Below are 14,393 nucleotides of genomic sequence, written 5' to 3'. Positions count from 1 at the left end.
ACAATATGCCATTAGAAAAGTCCAGGATAACACAGAGGGTTTGGAATTGAACGGGTTACATCAGCTGCTTGTCTATGCGGATGACGTGAATATGTTAGGAGAAAATCCACAAAGGATTGGGAAAACATGGGAATTCTACTTGAGGCAAGTAAAGCGATAGATTTGAAAGTAAATCCCGAAAAGACAAAGTATATGATTATGTCTCGTGACCAGAATATTGTACGAAATAGAAATATAAAAACTGAAAATTTATCCTTTGAAGAGGTGGAGAAGTTCAAATGTCTTGGAGGAACAGTAACAAATATAAATGACACTCGGGGGGAAATTAAACGCAGAATAAATATGTGAAATGCCTGTTATTATTCGGTTGAGAAGCTCTTATCATCCAGTCTGCTGTCCAAAAATCTGAAAGTTATAATTTATAAAACAGTTATATTACCGGTTCTTCTGTATGGTTGTGAAACTTGGACTCTCACTCTGAGAGAGGAACATAGGTTAAGGGTGTTTGAGAATAAGGTGCTTAGGAAAATGTTTGGGGCTAAGCGGGATGAAGTTACAGGAGAATGGAGAAAGTTACACAACACAGAACTGCACGCGTTGTATTCTTCACCTGACATAATTAGGAACATTAAATCCAGACGTTTGAGATGGGCAGGGCATGTAGCACGTATGGGCGAATCCAGAAATGCATATAGAGTGTTAGTTGGGAGACCGGAGGGAAAAAGACCTCTAGGGAGGCCGAGACGTAGATGGGAGGATAATATTAAAATGGATTTGAGGGAGGTGGGTTATGATGATAGAGACTGGATTAATCTTGCACAGGATAGGGACCGCTGGCGGGCTTGTGTGAGGGCGGCAATGAACCTTCGGGTTCCTTAAAAGCCATTTGTAAGTAAGTAAGTATTATTATTATTATTATTATTATTATTATTATTATTATTATTATTATTATTAATTTCCTGACACTGCTGGCGCCCATGCACACATCTCCGTATGAGCTATTCCATATGAAATCGATCAGTAAAAAACCTCGCATTTTTTTATAGCCTACTCTAATTTTTTTCCTATTTATACAAGGTGCTGAGGAGAGTGCATTTGCAAAAATATCCTATCGAAAGTCAAACGGTTTTCGTACTATTGAGCGACAAATTTAGCGTATTTTAGAAAAACAAGCCTCTTTCAGTGCTCAGAACTCTGGAACATTGAACGAGAGCTCATTCTGAAGTTGACATTTGGTAGGTTATGATAAGAAGTAATCTTTATTTTTATTGTATACAGAGAGACAGATAATCTGATTTTACTTACTTTTAGGGTTTTTGCCCATTTGTAAAAATGTAAAAAAATATTGAGAAAAAACCTTGCATTATTAAGAGGGATTCGGCATTGTTTGCTTAGTGGCTCGGCGATAACTTTCGAGGGTATTAAATAGATTATTTTCACACGCCTGGACTTGAACGGCGCAGTACCGCACGCACTGGCCGAGAGCTGAAGATAAGCGAGCGTTGGGCGTCATTTTACTCCTGTGTTTATGAAAACTTGTGATAAAGCTAGCCCAGCTATGCGCTACTAAACGTGTTACTGTCTCCTGGCCTTGCTTGCCTCGGCTAGCTCCCGCCTCACAGTCAGCTGGTTAGTTCACGCGCGTACTATTTATTTTTTATTTGATTTTTCAATACTTCCTTATCAACGTTGCACCAGTAAAAAATATGTGTTTATTTGTACTTTCAATGCGGAATCTAACCATATATTTTAAAAATATTTTTTCGTGGGCAAAGGCGTCTTAATGAAGAAAAATCTAAATTTCTCCATTTCCATAAAAAGTAGGAAAAACTGTTTACATGTCAATATGAACTTTCATTTCTCAGCATCAAAATAAACCATGATTTTGATCATTGGGTGAAAGGGTTTCGGAGCCACAACAGTTTACAGTTGGTAATTTCATGAAAATACGATAAATTAAAATATTTTAAATTTAAACACTATGAAGTTCTGATGCCTCAAACTTTGCACAAAGCATTGTATCACAGTTGTCTACGGACAGAGAAAGTTTCATTGTATTTAGAAATTGCAAGGTCAATTTTCTCTATATTTCGGTCGATTTGAGATGGAATAGCCCGTATGCATGCTGAAGTCTGAGGTAAATTTCAGCAGCTGATTTTTCTTCTTTAACAAGGAATTTAATGACATCACGCTGTCGAAACGAACCATTGTTGTCGGCCATTTTGCAAACATTGCTTGTGGTCACATGATAGAAGTTAATGACTTCACAGTATGTCAATACATAGTGTAAAGTCTGTAGATTATGACCATATAATCGTTTTTGTTACATTGTTGAAATTGAAATTATAGCAATGTGTTGCTCATGACTTTCAATACGACCTTCTGTATATAATAATAATATGAATTCGACACACTAAAAACTGTTAATGCAAAAATGTCAATTATAACTTCGTACAATTCCATTTACTTACCGAAGTTAAAAAGAAGATACGGAAACTGTTCGTTTTCTTGTTCCATACATTTTTCATACATGTTAAAGATGTGACTATCACTAATTATAATTTCCATTGAGAATTTGAAGAAATGTTTCCCTAGAAGCTATTTTTCAATTTTTCCAGGACATATGGATTATATATTTTTTTACACAATTTATATTAGAGTTTGCTAGAAATAATTTAACAAGGGGTTAGGTCAGATAATTAAGAATAATACTCATTCCTACTGATAACCATATCCTTCAATAAATACTCTATGAAGTTCGTCCATAGAGCAGTCGATTGTATGTGCTGTTGCAGAATCCTATTGGAATATATAAAAAACCTGTTTCCTCTATAGTAGATTTACAGTATAACGATGGTGTAGAACAGCAACCTCGTATGCTAAAAAATCAGTTTATTTATTTTTTTTTAATTTATTGGGTTATTTTACGACGCTGTATCAACATCTAGGTTATTTAGCGTCTGAATGAAATGAAGGTGATAATGCCGGTGAAATGAGTCCGGAGTCCAGCACCGAAAGTTACCCAGCATTTGCTGGTATTGGGTTTAGGGAAAACCCCGGAAAAAACCTCAACCAGGTAACTTGCCCCGACCGGGATTCGAACCCGGGCCACCTGGTTTCGCGGCCAGATACGCTGACCGTTACTCCACAGGTGTGGACTCAGTTTTACAATAGAGCAAAAAACGTTTTAATATCTTGATAACGAACGAATGTCTGACATGAAAGGGATATTTCTGCAATGCTTGGGAAAAGTGGCATAAGTCAGTTTCCACAAACATTTTTTTTAATTTATTGACAACTTACGGAACATCTCTCGCTTGGGAAAAGGACATAAGTATTTCTCCCATTACAATAATTCATACAGAATAAAATCAAATCGACATAAACCAGTGTGAAGACAGTTTTTTTTTCCTTCTCCTGTAAAATTAACATTTTTGACTTGTGCCACTTTTCCCGAGCCTCTGTGAAAAGATTTATTAAATCTACATACTTAGACTTCAACAAACAAAATTTGATAACACAATCTCAAGGGAAAAAATGGAACTCTCTGCATCATAATCCACAGTTGATTCCCGATTTACCACGCAAATCGTCTGTAGCTGCATTTAGATTGGCAACAGGCCATGACTGTTTGGCCAAGCATCTGCATAGAATTAGAATATATCAGTCTCCTAACTGTCCATTGTGCAACTCAAACCAAGAAATGGATTCAGAACATCTCAAAATCTGTGCGTCAGTGGCTAACCATAACAATATCTTTGAAAAATATTGGAGTGCAAGAGGTCAAATGACTTTATTGTCAAATGCCTGGCATTAGAAAACAACAACAACAACAACTTTTCCCGAGCACTACAGATTTAAAGATCTTCTTGTGAAGTTTGTATGCCTTACGTAAGATGTATTTGCAAAAGGTTCGGGAAGATTTTTTGATAGGAATCGTGTGAAATCTCATTTTGTTCATTTCTTTTATTACAAAGCTGCTGTTCATCACCATATTATATGTGATTCTTATCGGATTTTTATTGGTACTGAAACATTCAACACTTTTTTTTCTCGAGACGTGAAGGAGGATTTTATAGATCTTCAAAATATAATTCAGAATATCAGTAAGGTGTAGCCTACACGACAGATTCGTAGACTCAGTCTTGTTCTGCAACTTTACAGTGCTAAACAAGTCATGAACCCCAAAAAAGTCACCTTCCTCGACCTCACTAATATTTATAACATAAAACTAAAACAACATTCAGCAATCTCGTGGCTAGACTAACAAACCTGTCCGACGACATACCCGAGATGGATCTTGCATACGCAAATCAACGTCATATTGAGAGAGGGCAAGCAAGGTTTAAATGTTAACAAAAAATAATGTCTACGATTAGAATGCAGTAATGATATATTTTGTGAATGCAGAAGAACTGCGGGACAGCATTCATGTAGACCACTCAGTTATCACTGCAGTGCAAATTCACAACTTTGCTACAATATTGCCAAATTATCAGAATTCCATCTTTTAAAACGAACTTCAAATAAGACAAGAAGAAATAGCAGGAAAAGACAGAAAGCAAGCAAGGGAAAATAAGTAAGGTAGGATGAGAAAGTAATGGCGGGAAAGGCAGGCAAGCAGAAAGGGAAAGACGGAAAAGAAAGAAGGGAAAGACAGAAAAGAAGGGATGGAAAGGCATACAATAAGAAAGGGAAAGGCAGACAAGAAGAAAGAGAAAGATAGACAAGAAGGAGTGGAAAGCTACGCAAGAATGAAGGGAGAGGCAGACAAGAAAGAGAGTCAAGACAGACAATAATGAAGGGAAATGCAGGCAAGAAGGAAGGGAAAGTCAGGCAAAAAGGAAGGGAAAGGCAGGCAAGAATGAAGGGAAAGGCAGACAAGAAAGAGGGTCAAGACAGACAAGAATGAAGGGAAAGGTAGGCAAGAAGGGAGGGAAAGGCAGACAAGAAGGAGGGTCAAGACAGACAAGAATGAAGGGAAAGGCAGGAAAGAAGGAAGGGAAAGTCAGGCAAAAAGGAAGGGAAAGGCAGGCAAAAATGAAGGGAAAGGCAGACAAGAAGGAGGGTCAAGACAGACAAGAATGAAGGGAAAGGTAGGCAAGAAGGAAGGGAAAGGCAGACAAGAAGGAGGGTCAAGACAGACAAGAATGAAGGGAAAGGCAGGAAAGAAGGAAGGGAAATTCAGGCAAAAAGGAAGGGAAAGGCAGGCAAGAATGAAGGGAAAGGCAGACAAGAAGGAGGGTCAAGACAGACAAGAATGAAGGGAAAGGTAGGCAAGAAGGAAGGGAAAGGCAGACAAGAAGGAGGGTCAAGACAGACAAGAATGAAGGGAAAGATAGGCAAGAAGGAAGGGAAAGGCAGACAAGAAGGAGGGTCAAGACAGACAAGAATGAAGGGAAAGGTAGGCAAGAAGGAAGGGAAAGGCAGACAAGAAGGAGGGTCAAGACAGACAAGAATGAAGGGAAAGGTAGGCAAGAAGGAAGGGAAAGTCAGGCAAAAAGGAAGGGAAAGGCAGGCAAGAATGAAGGGAAAGGCAGACAAGAAGGAGGGTCAAGACAGACAAGAATGAAGGGAAATGCAGGCAAGAAGGCAGGGAAAGGCAGAGAAGAAAGAGGGTCAAGACAGACAAGAATGAAGGGAAATGCAGGCAAGAAGGCAGGGAAAGGCAGACAAGAAAGAGGGTCAAGACAGACAAGAATGAAGGGAAGGGCAGGCAAGAGGGCAGGGAAGTGCATGCAAGAAAGAGGGTCAAGACAGACAAGAATGAAGGGAAAGGCAGGGAAAGGCAGACAAGAAAGAGGGTCAAGATAGACAAGAATGAAGGGAAAGGCAGGCAAGAAGGAAGGGAAAGACAGACATTGAAAGAGGGTCAAGACAGACAAGAATGAAGGGAAAGGCAGGCAAGAAGGAAGGGGTAAGACAGACAAGAAAGAGGGTCAAGACAGACAAGAAAGAGGGTCAAGACAGACAAGACTGAAGGGAAAGGCAGGCAAGAAGGAAGGGAAAGACAGACAAGAATGAAGGGAAGGGCAGGCAAGAATGAAGGGAAAGGCAGAGAAGGACGGGAAATGCAGATAAGAATGAGGGCCAAGGTGGGCAATAAGGAAGAGGAAGGTAGGCAAGAAGGAAGGGAAAGTACGACAAGAAGGAGAGGAAAGATAGAGAAGAAGGAAGGGAAAGTAGGCAAGAATGAAAGGAAAGGTAGACAAAAAGGAAGGGAAAGGCAAAGAAGAAGGACAGGAAAGGCAATCAAGAACGAGGGCCAAGGCAGACAGACAATAAGTGAAAGATAGGCAAGAAAGAAGGGAAAAAAGGCAAGAAGAAAGGTAGATGGGGACAAGAAGGAGGGTGAAGGAAGGTAAGGTCAGACAAGAAGGAGGGGAAAGGTAGGCGAAAAGGAAGCGGAAGGGAAGTAATAAGGAAGGAAAAGGTAGACAAGAAGGAAGGTATAGGCAGCAAAAATGAGGGGAAAGACAGGCAAGAGGAGAGGGAAAGGCGGGCAATAAGGAATGGAGGAAAAACGAAATATGAAGTCGCAAGAGTGGAATAAGTGAAGAAAAAACGAAAAGCATGATAGAATAGTAATGTTTAAAACTGTTGTTTGCTCTTCTATAGGGAGTTGTGACGCCATGTTCCGAAGGATGAGCGGTGGTTGTCGTTCGCACAGCTTCAGAAGTTACGCCGTCCTACAGGATTTTCTTTCTAGTATCTTTCTTCATTCAGTCCACTCACCAATCTCTTCCATATTTTTTTTCAGTACTTTTTAATTTGTCGAAGTTTTGTATAACTGTCGCTTTCCGTTTTTGTGGCATGTTATTTCACTGATGTCAGAGGAAAATTCATTTAATACAAATATGATTCTTCATCAGCCAAGGGATTATTATTTGTCAGAATTGCAATAATCATTAATAACCTTGGATCTCGGCGTACTAGTAGTTGTTGGTGAGAGTCCAATAGTTTCGAGTTGATGGCTGATGTAAACATCAAGTCATTACCAAACATAAGGATCGCTATTTGAGTGTCTTGTAAGAGGATGACGAGCATTTACAGGAGCTGAAGTAGGGTCAGAATCTACAGTCCGACGCAGGGACACATATTACGTCATAAATAAGAGTGATAGTCATTTATTAAAAACAGATAAATCATGATTATTCGGTAGTAATTTTAGAAGTCATGGAAGCAGGGAATTCTTTCCCATCCCACATATGCTGCCTTCAGGGCGTGCAAAAAGAATGTCTTTGCTTTGTATCACAGTCTAGTATATACAGTCACGAAGCTCAGTACGTAGGGAATATGCATCCATAGACAGTTGCTAACCACTAGGATCGCTACTATCGCCTCATCACATACAATGTGAAACAGTACCGGCACAGTCTATTGTTCCTAATACCCTCATCAACTCAAGCTTCGTGACTGTATATACTAGACTGTGTTTGTATATTGAATAGGAAGGATATCGATTGTAACAATGACAGCATCCATGGATAATAAGGAAGGCTGTGGGATACCATATAAACTGCAGTTTCACTATTTTCGTGTAGTATTCTTATTAATGTTGTAAAATAAAAATATATGAATAATTTAAAACCAATTCATATTAAATAATAACGTAAACATGTTATAAAAGTCGTATTTACTTACTTACTTACTTACTTACTGGCTTTTAAGGAACCTTCGAGGTTCATTGCCGCCCTCACATAAGCCCGCCATTGGTCCCTATCCTGAGCAAGATTAATCCAATCTCTATAATCATATCCCACCTCCCTCAAATCCATTTTAATATTATCTTCCCACCTACGTCTCGACCTCCCTAAAGGTCTTTTTCCCTCCGGCATCCCAACTAACACTCTATATGCATTTCTGGATTCGCCCATACGTGCTACATGCCCTGCCCATCTCAAACGTCTGGATTTAATGTTCCTAATTATGCCAGGTGAAGAATACAATGCGTGCAGTTCTGCGTTGTGTAACTTTCTCCATTCTCCTGTAACTTCATCCCTCTTAGCTTCAAATATTTTCCTAAGAACCTTGTTCTCAAACACCCTTAACCTATGTTCCTCTCTCAAAGTGAGAGTCCAAGTTTCACAACCATAAAGAACAACCGGTAATATAACTGTTTTATAAATTCTAACTTTCAGATTTTTTGACAGCAGACTGGATGATAAATGCTTCTCAACCGAATAATAACAGGCATTTCCCATATTTATTCCGTGTTTAATTTCCTCCCGAGTATCATTTATATTTGTTACAGTTGCTCCAAGATATTTGAACTTCTCCAACTCTTCAAAAGATAAATTCCCAATTTTTATATTTCTATTTCGTACAATATTCTCGTCACGAGACATAATCATATACTTTGCCTTTACGGGATTTACTTCCAAACCTATCTCTTTACTTTCTTCCAGTAAAATTCCCGTGTTTTCCCTAATCGTTTGTGGATTTTCTCCTAACATATTCACGTCATCCGCATAGACAAGCAGCTGATGTAACCCGTTCAATTCCAAATCCTCTCTGTTATCCTGGACTTTCCTAATGGCATACTCTAGAGCAAAGTTAAAAAGTAAAGGTGATAGTGCATCTCCCTGCTTTAGCCCACAGTGAATTGGAAACGCATCTGACAGAAACTGACCTATACGAACTCTGCTGTACGTTTCACTGAGACACATTTTAATTAATCGAACTAGTTTCTTGGGAATACCAAATTCAATAAGAATATCATATAAAACTTCTCTCTTAACCGAGTCATATGCCTTTTTTAAACCTATGAATAACTGATGCACTGTATCCTTATACTCCCATTTTTTCTCCATTATCTGTCGAATACAAAACATCTGGTCAATAGTTGATCTATTACGCCTAAAACCTCACTGATGATCCCCAATAATTTCATCTACATATGGAGTTAATCTTCTCAAAAGAATAGTGGACAAAATTTTGTACTTTTTTTTTTAAACTATTCTCAGGAAAATTGCGTTCCATCTCTCCGTGTTTGCTAAAGTCCTCGGAAAACGATATAATATCGTATCGGTATTTTCTTTGCAGCCCAGTACAGAGACTAGAGAGGATCCTTAAAATAAGCGTGGAATTTCCATTCCTCCTGACGATATTAACATTCAAGGAGGCAGTGGTCAATATTGCCTGTTGTTGCTGCCTTGATATTTTAGAATAATTTCCAAGGTTCACAAGTAAAACAAATAAATAATTAACTAACCTTCAGGCCGGTATTATAGGCTACTATAAAATCACCAGAACTTACAATGTTAATCTTTTATTTTAACAAGTAAATAAATATTATTTTCTTCTGTACGTAGATATCGTCTGTCTTTTGTTTCTCTGCGAGTCGTTGTAACATGATCAGAAATCTCCTGTGTATTTTAATGACCATCTGTGTGCACTGGTGTGTATTTTAAATTCAAAATTTTTATACCATTTGCGAGGACTCCAGGAAAGATGGTGGGCTTAAAATGATCTGAAAACATTATCCGAAATGTGATTGGAATTTATTTTTAATTATTATTATCTTTATTTTTAATATTTAATTTCATACTGTAATAGTTAACCCTTAAATTGACAATGTATCCTATAGGATACAACAGGTTAATAGGCTATATGCTATAATTTTAATAGAACAATAGAAAAAAAATTGGTAGGAAAATTAAAATTTCATTAGTACTACTCGTATAATTTCACAGGGTACTATAATATTGCACAACATATAAAATGTGGACTTTGCAATAGTTGTTTTCTTTACAGTCCGACACGGTTTAATAAACTAGTATGAGAAATGAAGCTTTGCCAATTTAAGGGTTAATGGAACATAGAATAAGCTATTTCCTTGTATTCATTTCGTAACTTCGAAATATTATTATCACGCACCATTATCATTTTTCTTTTTCCTTCTTAGCTTTCACTGATTCTTTATTTGAAATTTTTTTTCTTCTGTAAACTGCCTTTGTTTGTTTGTGTATTTGTTTGCCATTTTTCTTACTCTTTTAGCTCTCATCTTCTATTTGTTCTTGTATTGTTTTGTATGCTTTGTCTAATGGCAGCCTCTAATTTGAGGAAGCTCTGATAAATAAAAATAAAAGTAAAAGATCAGACATCAACTACAAATAAGAAAAGAACAACAATAACAGTAGTAAATTAAACTTTATTTTTAACTTTTTATTCAACAATTTACCATCGCATGAGCGAAATAAATAAAATTCGCTAAACTATAATAAAATATTTTATCCATGACAATAACGAAAAACATGCCGTTAGTAAATACTTTTGCGTTTGTAAAGTAGGCTTTTATTCAACATTACTTTATTTCACTAGTGAGATAAAGAATTTACCTCACAGTTTGAACTTTATCTCACAGTTCATTAGTATTTTCCTAGTACCCGGGCACACACGTATACTTTTCCATTCAACTATTACTCAAGAAGTTAATATATTAGTTACTAGATGTCACTACCTCTACTTCTTTATTACCATTTCTTAAATATACATACACTCAATCTCCTTCTCTTTTCTCTATCTACTACGTCGTAATTTGTGCATTGCACATCTCGCCAAAAATGTAAAAAAAAAAAAAAAAAAAAAAAGTAAAAAATTGTACAAAATTGTAAAAATTGTAGAAAATTACTAAATTGTAAAACTATAAAAATTTGTAAAAATTGTAATTGTAATATTGTAAAATGTTGACATGTTCCACATCTTAAAGCTTCATTGCTCATGTAAGATCTATGGAATAAAATAAATAAATGAAAAAAAAAATGAAAATTTAATATGTATTTTTTTTAATTTGTAATAATTTACCTTTTGGGAGGCGAGGAACCTTGAACCTGCGAAGTTGCGTTTAGAGGAGTTTATAACTTTATAACTTTCATAAATTTATAACAACACGCGTTAGTCAACTGAGCTAAACAGACACGATGATTAATTACGTTTTAATATTCTTCTTAAGTTTACAGAAGTAAAATTTGAAATTATTTTAATCACATTAGTCCCGTGAACACTTCTAAATAATCCCTGAAACTTCAAAAAATGAAAATACACGTTTAAAATAAAAAAAAATGTATATTAAAATTAAATAATTAATTATAATTTGTTATTCATCCAACGCCTTAGATACCATTCTTCACTAATCATGGCCTCCTACATCATGACCTACCTAGTACACGTATTGATTCTAAAATCCATGCCATGATACGTGATTATATGAGGACTTATTTTCAACATATTTTCTTTTATAAAACATAATTTTTCGTTATGAGCATGGATAAAATTACATATGGTACTTGTGAGCGTGATCTTTATCGCGCTCGTGTAATTTAAGCACTCGGCTGAAGCCTTGTGCTTAAATCTTTCCACTCGTGCAATAAAGATGCACTTACCTCACAAGTACCATAAATAACTATTAAAAATTCGAATAGAACCTATAATGTTTTAACTTATCATCAAAATAAATAGGTCATTCAAATTCTAGACAGACAATATGTTCATTACTCTTTTATTTACCAAAGTCCCCGTGAAACGATAAATATCTACTGGGCTAGTGAACGCTATTGAAAGAATAATAATGATTATTATTATACAATTTTGGTTTTCTCTTTACGTTTTATCGCGGCTGACTCGATTCTAATCTAATTTGTTTTAAACACATCATAATTGTACTCATCCAAGGCCTAGGGGAGACCCGGGCAAAACGAATAACACGGGCAAAGAGAATAATGCCTGTTTCTTAGAAACGCCAACAGGTAGCGCTTTCTGCTATGTTGGGGAAGAATCTCTAGTAGATTTTGCTGCTGAAACTGACTTGTCGTCATTCTAGCTAGTAAGAGAAGAAGTCAGCGTGTGTTTGAAGAAAATTGACTGTTTTCTTAAAATATTTCAAGGTAAGAGAAACATATGTACAACATACAGTACTGCAGAAACTCTTTGTTATGTGATAGTAATATATAGGCGAAACTATTACTTCTAAAATGCCGTACTTACGAAGAAGATTATTAACGTTTATATTTGTATAACCTTAAATGAAAAGCGTCCCGCGCCGTGGCGTCGCGGTCTAAGGCATCCTGCCTAGGACTCGCGTTACGGAATGCGCGCTGGTTCGAGTCCTCATGGGGGAAGAAATTTTCTCATGAAATTTCAGCCAGTGTATGGGACCGGTGCCCACCCAGCATCGTGGTGCACTTGGGGAGCTACGATAGGTAGCGAAATCCGGTTGCGAATGCCAGCTATAACGGCTGGGGGATCATCGTGCTAACCACACGATACCTCCATTCTGGTTGGATGATCGTCCACCTCTGCTTCGACATGTGGGCGTGAGGCCAGCAGCCGGCTGGTCGGTCTAGGCCCTTCACGGGCTGTAGCGCCACGGATTATTATTATTAAATGAAAAGCGAAGTGGCGTCTGCGGGCAAAGTGAATAGAGCAAAATGGATAACTTACCCGCTTTCCCCTGCCACCTTTATTTGACTATATAAGTGTCAGCTGTTTTTTTGTATGTATTTGTCTATTGTAATAAAGCGTGTTAGATCATTTTACATAGTGGAGACATTAAGTCACACTAATTAAATTATAAATCAGTAACACTGATCTTAATGTTTACTTAAAAATGTCGTAATGTGTTTTCAGATGGTTTAATTTTTCAAGAGGAAGACGGAGCAAGCCAAATGGTCTGAAGAAGCCATGAAGAATGCACTTGAAGAAGTTAAATCTTCCAATCAGTGGTTCTGCTATCTGGCCATACAAACATAATGTGTTTGTTGATGAATATTTTGCTCCAGATGAACTTACAGATCGTCCACTTGAGACAGAAATCAGCGAAACGACAGCTGGCTCAGATTTAACAAATTCTGCGGTGCCAGCTTCTTCAGCGACTGAAGAAATAGTTAGTGCTCACTCAGAATCAACCACATCTGTGATGTCGGCATCTTCAGAGATTGACGAAATATTCAATACATCAATTACACTACACTACACTACAGACCAATTAGCATCTTACCAGCTCTGTCAAAAGCACTGGAGCGCGTAGTGCATAAGCAACTGACTGACTACCTCAATGAGCATTGCTTACTTGACGACTACCAATCTGGTTTCCGTGCAGGACATAATACTACTACTGGCCTTTTAAAAGTGATTGAAGACACTCGAGAAGCCAGCGACAGAGGCACGGATCTCCTTTTATGCAAACTAAAAAACTACAATCTTTCTAACAGTGCCGTTGCTTGGTTCGATTCCTACCTTCGCGAACGCCAACAATGTGTATCAGCCGGTGGTCATTCTCCCAATTGGCGTACCGTCAAGGCCGGAATCCCTCAGGGCTCGGTTCTTGGGCCATTACTTTTTACGCTTTATATAAACGACGTAACAAAGATCTTAAAATATTCAAAACACCACCTATACGCTGACGACTTACAACTTTACATTCATTCCCGAACTTGTACAATCAATGACTCTGTGACCAGAATTAATGAAGATCTAGCATCTGTAGCTCAATGGGCGCAAAAATTTGGACTCAGACTAAACCCAGACAAATCACAAGCTATAATAATGGGCCACCAGCGAACATTAAACAAAATAGATCTAGCCACTGTATCAAATACAAAAATAAATAATACTACAATTACATATAGTAAGACTGTAAAAAATTTAGGGGTATATTTAGATTCAAATTTAAATTTTCAAAGTCAAGTGACCTACATATGTAAGAAAACTTTTTCCATAATTCATTCCCTCAAACACTTAACCAATGTTTTACCTCTCAGCCTTAAAAAGAACCTGATCCAAACTTTAGTGATGCTCCACTTCGATTATTGCGATTCTTTATTCACGAATCTAAATACTGATCTTGCCCATAGACTACAGCGTGTTCACAATATCTGCGTTCGTTTCGTTTGTAACATTAGAAAATTCGATCATGTAACACCGTCACTAGAATTGTTGTCTTGGAGTCCACTTAAAGAAAGAAGATACTTCAACTCTCTCTTATTACTATTTAAAATCATCCACACCTCCACACCCTCTTACCTAGCATCTCGTTTTGTTTACCTTTCACTACCTCGAACCCGGAACATGTACCTTCTCTCTATTCCTCTGCACAGAACATCCTTCTACTCATCATCTTTCAGCATATCTATTCCACGCCTCTGGAATTCTCTCCCTGACCACGTCAGAGACTGTCGGACAATATCAAAATTCAAATTTAAATTAAAAAATCACATTCTAGTTCGTAGAATTGCTTGTTGAACACATGTCAGGTTGCGCAACTTCACCTTAACCCATGACATATAGTAAATATTGTAACTATGCTGTTGTAAAATTAAAAATTAATATGTAATATATTTATTATTATTATTATTATTGCTATTATTATTATTATTATTATTATTATTATTATT

The sequence above is a fragment of the Periplaneta americana genome, chromosome 2 (genome assembly GCF_040183065.1).
Source record: "Periplaneta americana isolate PAMFEO1 chromosome 2, P.americana_PAMFEO1_priV1, whole genome shotgun sequence".
Taxonomy (NCBI): Eukaryota; Metazoa; Arthropoda; class Insecta; order Blattodea; family Blattidae; genus Periplaneta; species Periplaneta americana.
Note: the sequence above shows the minus strand (reverse complement) of the source record.